General features: G+C 50.7%; 1 protein-coding gene across 2 annotated transcripts in view; it reads right to left on the minus strand.

Annotated features, from left to right (window-relative positions):
- The window catches only part of LOC131208988 (uncharacterized), a 38,911-nt gene extending 34,399 nt beyond the window's left edge, over window positions 1-4,512 (minus strand). For both annotated transcript variants that reach the window (XR_009156844.1, XM_058201941.1), the window contains exon 1: window positions 4,456-4,512. The gene's annotated coding sequence lies outside the window, so the exon portion shown is untranslated. The remainder of the gene's footprint in view (window positions 1-4,455) is intronic.
- Window positions 4,513-6,000: the final 1,488 nt, after the last annotated feature.

The following is a 6,000-nucleotide window of genomic DNA, read 5'->3' on the forward strand; positions in this document are numbered from 1 at the left end:
GGTCAGCCGTAAACTATCATAAATGGTTCGCCCAGCGATACCCAGCAGGACCCCGACTGTGCTGATTGTTGTCATAAATCTCGTAGCACAATGACTGTCAATGTTTGATGCGCTTGTCATTCGCATAATGTACGGACCAAACAAGCTACTTGAATCAACAGTCATCCTTTTGTGGTGGTTGTTCCCGGGCCATCGGAATTGTTTACTTCCTGTCCAAAACCCGTCCCGCATTCGTTTGTATCGGGAAACTATTTTTGGCCATAACGTCATGTCAGCGCGCGATGGAAAAATCACCGGAGTGGGAACAGCATCGGCAGCATCGCATAATCCGCTCGAGCTCGCTCGGGCTCGTGGGGTAGCCCGGAATCTGTTTTTGTACCGTAGGCCCCCTAAAAATAAGACAAAGGCCGCGTCGCCGTCGGTTGGTCGGTCGGGGACCGATGATGCTATTTTGAAATGTAGCTTTGCCGCAGAGCGGCTAAAAATAAATCAAACGGGACGTGCCGTGGTGTGGTGTTTAAAATTGCATACGAATCGCCAACGGCGCCGCTGGTCATTTTGGGGCGCAAAACCTGGACGTTCCCGGTCACGGTCCCGATTCCCGACGGTCCCAGTCGACGATTTGAATATGTATGAATCCGCTCCCGGGCGCTCGTTTCGCGGTGATCGAAACGGAGTGTTTGTTAACAAAAACCGGGACTGGAAAATAGAACCGCCAACCACTGGCAGCGCATTTGGAGCGAGGGTCTGGTTGGGGTCACTGTGTAATCCGCTGGCCAAATGGCTAACCCACAAAGCCGCTCAATTCAACGCCCGGGCTGGGGCAAAAGTTAAGCAAACCGAATTTACAATCGCGCGCGAGCCCAATGCAAATTAATGCGTAACTCAGCGCACTCAGGGGAAGAATTGGGATTCGTGAACTGGCGTGGCCTCGAGATGTTCCGTTCCGGCCGGGCGACTTTGGGCGCGATTTGATGTTTGCCAATCGCACGTTTGGGAGGTCAGCCACCGGAAGGGTGAGTCGGAAGCTCCGTCGGCCTGATCCTGCCACTGTTTGTCTTGGCGGGCAATTAAGGTTTGCGAAGCCGCAAGGTGCGCGCAGCGCGGGAAAAGTAAATTGGGAACCTCAAATATCCGACACCGTCTTCTCGTCTAGTTTGGTCTGTGTCACGTGAGAACGGAGAAGCCAAACTTCGGCTACACTCTCATCGGCAAAGTGACTGATTGGAACACGCTGCCACACCACACCGGACTTCAACCCACGATCGGCGGCAGGGAGTGTCAAGTGACACCTTGTCGGTCACCTTTGCCTAGAGAGAGCTCAGAGGAATTTAGGGGCCCGGTAGATGAGAACGTTCCATTAGGGACGATGAAGCCATTGCGTGACGAAATCCCATTGAATACATTACACTGCGAAAGTGGCCCACGGCGTAGCCAACGTGGTACCACTAGTCCCCATAGGAATGGAACCGCCTCATTAATGTCTGGAGATTATCTGGAGGTAATAATAGACGATAGTTCTCGTTCTCCATTAAATTTACTAAAACAATGACAATATTCCCAAAAGAGTCGTTGATTCGTTCCCAACAACTGACCAGGGTATGGTCCAAAACTGAGTGCCTGGATGTTTCAACAATAATAGTCCACTTGTCCAAAAAAAATGTTTATTTCCGCAATTCCGCACAATAAATCACGCAGGGCACAGCGGGACCGTTTGCCGCTTACACGACCAAAGCCTATCCGATTGATGGTACGCCCCCGGTTGTGCCGCTTCGAATATTAGCTCGGGCCAATTTCCGGCACCGGACCCGGCATATGCGACTTGCCATTCGAGAGCATCCAACATCCGTAACGAGGCACCGCGGAATATAAATTTCCCATCCCCGAGGGCGCCGTGTTTGTGTTGTGCCTCGGCCTGTCCTTCACCGAAAAGAGAGAGAGAGAAAGAGCAAAAACGAAAGCGAGTGAGGGAAACAGAGAAGTCATCCATCCGTCCGTGGCGTGTGATTCGGCGAAATATTATGCCACCATTATGCCAATGCCTGTTCCGGGAGGCATTAGCATGTGTGAGAAATGGCGGCCATCGCATCCATAACACGGCCACGGTGCCAGCGGCCTACGGACCGAGCAGCCAGCAGTACCGTTGGTTCCCGTTGGTTGTTGAGAAGGTTCCCCTCGGATTGGTGCCCGGTGGCTACTCTGGAGGGTATTCTGACAGCGGTGTCCTATGCTACCCTGCGGAGTTGGTTGGTTTGGTGGTCCAAGTCCAGTGTCCAGTACGCTGTTGAAACACTGTCTTGAGTTCGGAATAGTCCGAGTGGTGGATATTCTGCCTGTTTCTAAAACCAACGCCAAAAGGAGAGGCTGGATCCACTAATAGAATCAGCTATTAAGGAGTCTCCGTATGGAAGGTTTCGACTGGAATGCTATACGACTAGAGCCACGTTTGGTGAACACCTTCAATCTCAAGGACAGACACTCAGTATAACCCGATACTAAAGTCTACTAGGTTTTAGAATAAGTTTTGAGTTTCCATAACAGAGGCCTATCCTCATATATTTTATTATCTTGGTACATTCTTCATATGAACGTATGTGAAGTTTCATTAATTTAAATCATTTAAATCTGTCACTGCATTCTTTGTTTAAAAATCATTTAGCATCGCCTTGTCTGTGTTTTTGGAAGGTTTGGAAAGCAAAGGAAAATTAAAAGCGAATGTTGAAAGCATATAAGGATGTCTCGCCTTTAACTAATATAGTGCCCAAGCTGGTTGACTGAATTTAAACGTGGTCGTATAAACCTTGAAAACAATCCACGTCTAATACGTCCAAAAATAGGATATACATATGTAGAATATTGTAATGGAGAACCGTCCAGTGACTAAAACAAATTTACTAGGAGTCCTAGGCATTTCATTGGGCTCTGTAAGTAATTGATGAGATCATAACAGTTGTGGAAGCTTATTTTGCCTCTCTTCCAGTTTCTTCTCGTCAGGAATGAAATTCATGAATTGGACTCTCACTAGATCAAGTTATTTGATGTTCAGAGAGACCACAAAATTGTTTTTTCTTATCGAACTGCAAAACTTATTAAACAACCCAGTATGTGTTAGTCATTCCGCGCCATTCCTTGATAAGCATTTCGATTCAACCGGCGCGGCCTAGACATGGTCACCATAAGGAATGGCATAACATGGCCGAGACCGGTGCAATTAAAACCCGCGCCGATCTAGAAATAGTCCTCAAACGTGCGACGTGCAGGGTCCCTGCTGCAGCATTGCATGACGCGGTCTGCCAACATCATCGACGTGCCGTAAATCATCCGCCACCGAACAGAGGAAAGTCCGTGGACGATTGTGTCGGTGTCTGTGGTCGGCTGGCTGGCTGACTGTAACCGATACGTATTTATAGCACGCACGATTCACGCTGGCAGCATGTGGCGACGGTGAGATGGCGTTCGGTTTGTTTGTCGCACGAGTGTCTGTGGCTGGCCGTCATCGTCAAAGTGCCAATCGGACATTGTTTCATTTAGTTGCGGTAAGGCGATGGGCTCGTCTTTGCCACATAGTAGAGGCCCGTTTTCTCAAGAGCAGCAGTGATTTGTTTATGAATTGAATTCTACAAATCAAAATGGCAATGGTTTCCCAGAACAGAGCTCGGTCAGTCGCGCTGACGATGCCCGTGCCAGAGTTAACGCATGTCAGTGATCGTAGCAACCCTTTCCGGCTCGTGACATTCCTTTTCGAGACCGTCACCGTTCTTCTGCATACAAACATAGTAACCCTTGCTTCAGTGAGCGGAGTAACTTCACGGTACATCATCGAAATGAAAACACTGCAACACGGGGCTCTAAAGGAGTCAAAGGATTTGCTGGAGCACGGCGCAGTAGTGATTAAGAGTTCGCTGTCCCAACAAAGGCCTTCGCAGGACACATACGCACCGAGCGAATCGATATACACCGAGCGCACACATACACATACACACCACCGAGCACGTGAGCGAATGAAGGAAGAAAAGGATATCTCGCGAAGAGGGACACCACGGACGATGAAGGAAGGTTAGGGCGATGCTAGTGACACATACACACGGCACGGCACGGCACGGCACGGCACGGCACGGCGTGGATCCAAAAATTTCGCATTCGTGTCGTGGACACCTCTTACTCGGCCTTCTCTTCCGCTCTCTCGTTCGGCTCGAAATCATACGCTCTCTCTTTCTCTCTTTCACTGCACCACTCGAAACTGGCCACAGTGTATCGCAGTATCCATCCATTGAAGGGAGCCTGCGAGGCGGGTCGGGTCAGCCGGGCTTCAGGCAACACCTGAAGCGGACACTACGACGGTGGCACACAGGCTGGCACACAGACACACATACACGTACACGTGTGTAACACCTGGTTAGGGGCCGCGTTGTTTGCATACAACGCAGCACCGCACACACAGAAACGCACACTCACCACGTCCACTCTCTCGTCCGAGACGCACGAAGAAAAGCCCGCAGTACGCGGAGCCCCCCGATTGGAGGATGATGGGGTGACCGGGGTGCCACCGGAAGGCGTCCAACCGTCTGGCTGGTTTTATCCGCAGTCCGGCGAGCCCTGGCGAGCGGGCGAGCGAGTGAGCGAGAGCGAACGTCCGTCCTGGAGAGCGTCCGTCCTGGAGACTCGCGGACTCCGCGGACGTCCGTCGCTGGTCACCAACGCTGGTCGCTGTCGTTTCGGGGTCACGCTGTTTTGCACCAACCGCCCGTCCAACGTACTGTCACTGGATCACGTCACGACCGCTCAAGCTTCGGCACGATCATCATCATCATCATCATCGATGAGTCCTGCGATCCTGCGTAACGGTCGCGTACGCGAACCACCGGAACCGGGCACACGTCCGAACTGCGCGAAGAAAGTTCTGCAACTGATGTCGGGCGCCAACAAAATACTGCAATGCCTCCACTTCGCTTCGGGTGCGTGCCGGTCCCCACACGCGCGCGTGAGTGTGCGAGTGGTCACTCACGGGCACTCGGGCTCGACGGTTCGGGTTTTGGTTCGCCCGCCCGTGCGCTGACAGCTGTCAGCCCGCATGGAGCCGTCGTCTCTGCAATTATTTTCCCCGAAACATTATTACCAAAGCGCTGAAGGTGAAGGTGAGAGAAGAAGAGGCACGGCCGGCCGGCCGGCCGCGCACACAGTCAGCTGAGCCAACGCGGCGTGACACAAAAGTCTCTCCCTCTCTCCCTCTCTCTCAGTCCGCATTCTTGGGAATTTCGCACCGCCAATGCAGAGCCAACCAAGGTCCCGGTCGCGGTATTGAAAGCACATCGTCCCGGATAGGATGCGGCGCCTCCATCCGGATTGATGGAGGCGCCTGGTAGTTGACACCATATAGGCTGGGGATCATCGAACGACGCCATTCCGGTGATATATCCCTTGTGCCGAGCGGTGCTAATTTGGCGTACCTTGTTTTGCGAGCAACATCCGGCGTCCTTGGTTTTGTTCGTTCTGCCTTATTTTGGTTCTTTTACGCAGTTGTTTACGCCGGTTGTATCATGTTGTGAACCGATTTTTGTGGAATTGGCTCAAAAGTATTACGGGAAAGAGAAATGGTTATGTTTCGACAGGGTTTATGAGTTACACAAAAGAAATTATTAGACTAGTACGCGATTCGCGACCTTTTTGCTTCCTAGCTACAATTAATCTGACCAGGCTGTTCTATAAGTTTTGAGTTTCGACTGGAAAAACACAATTTTATGGTACGAAATACACTTTATTATACAGTATGTTTTCCCTGAACATCAGTCCTCTCAATTCAACGGGATTCCTGTTCATGAATTCCATCCTTAAAGAGGAATATCTGGAAGGGATGCAAAATTTGCTTCCACAGCGGTTATAACGTCATCATTTGAGGAAAAACCCTTTTCGCGCATGATTTTTTTTCGGTGTGGAAACAGATAGAAGTCGCTAGTAGCTATAACATGCTGGACTGATATAGTTTTGCCCGATTTTTGAACA

The sequence above is a fragment of the Anopheles bellator genome, chromosome 2 (genome assembly GCF_943735745.2).
Source record: "Anopheles bellator chromosome 2, idAnoBellAS_SP24_06.2, whole genome shotgun sequence".
NCBI lineage: Eukaryota > Metazoa > Arthropoda > Insecta > Diptera > Culicidae > Anopheles > Anopheles bellator.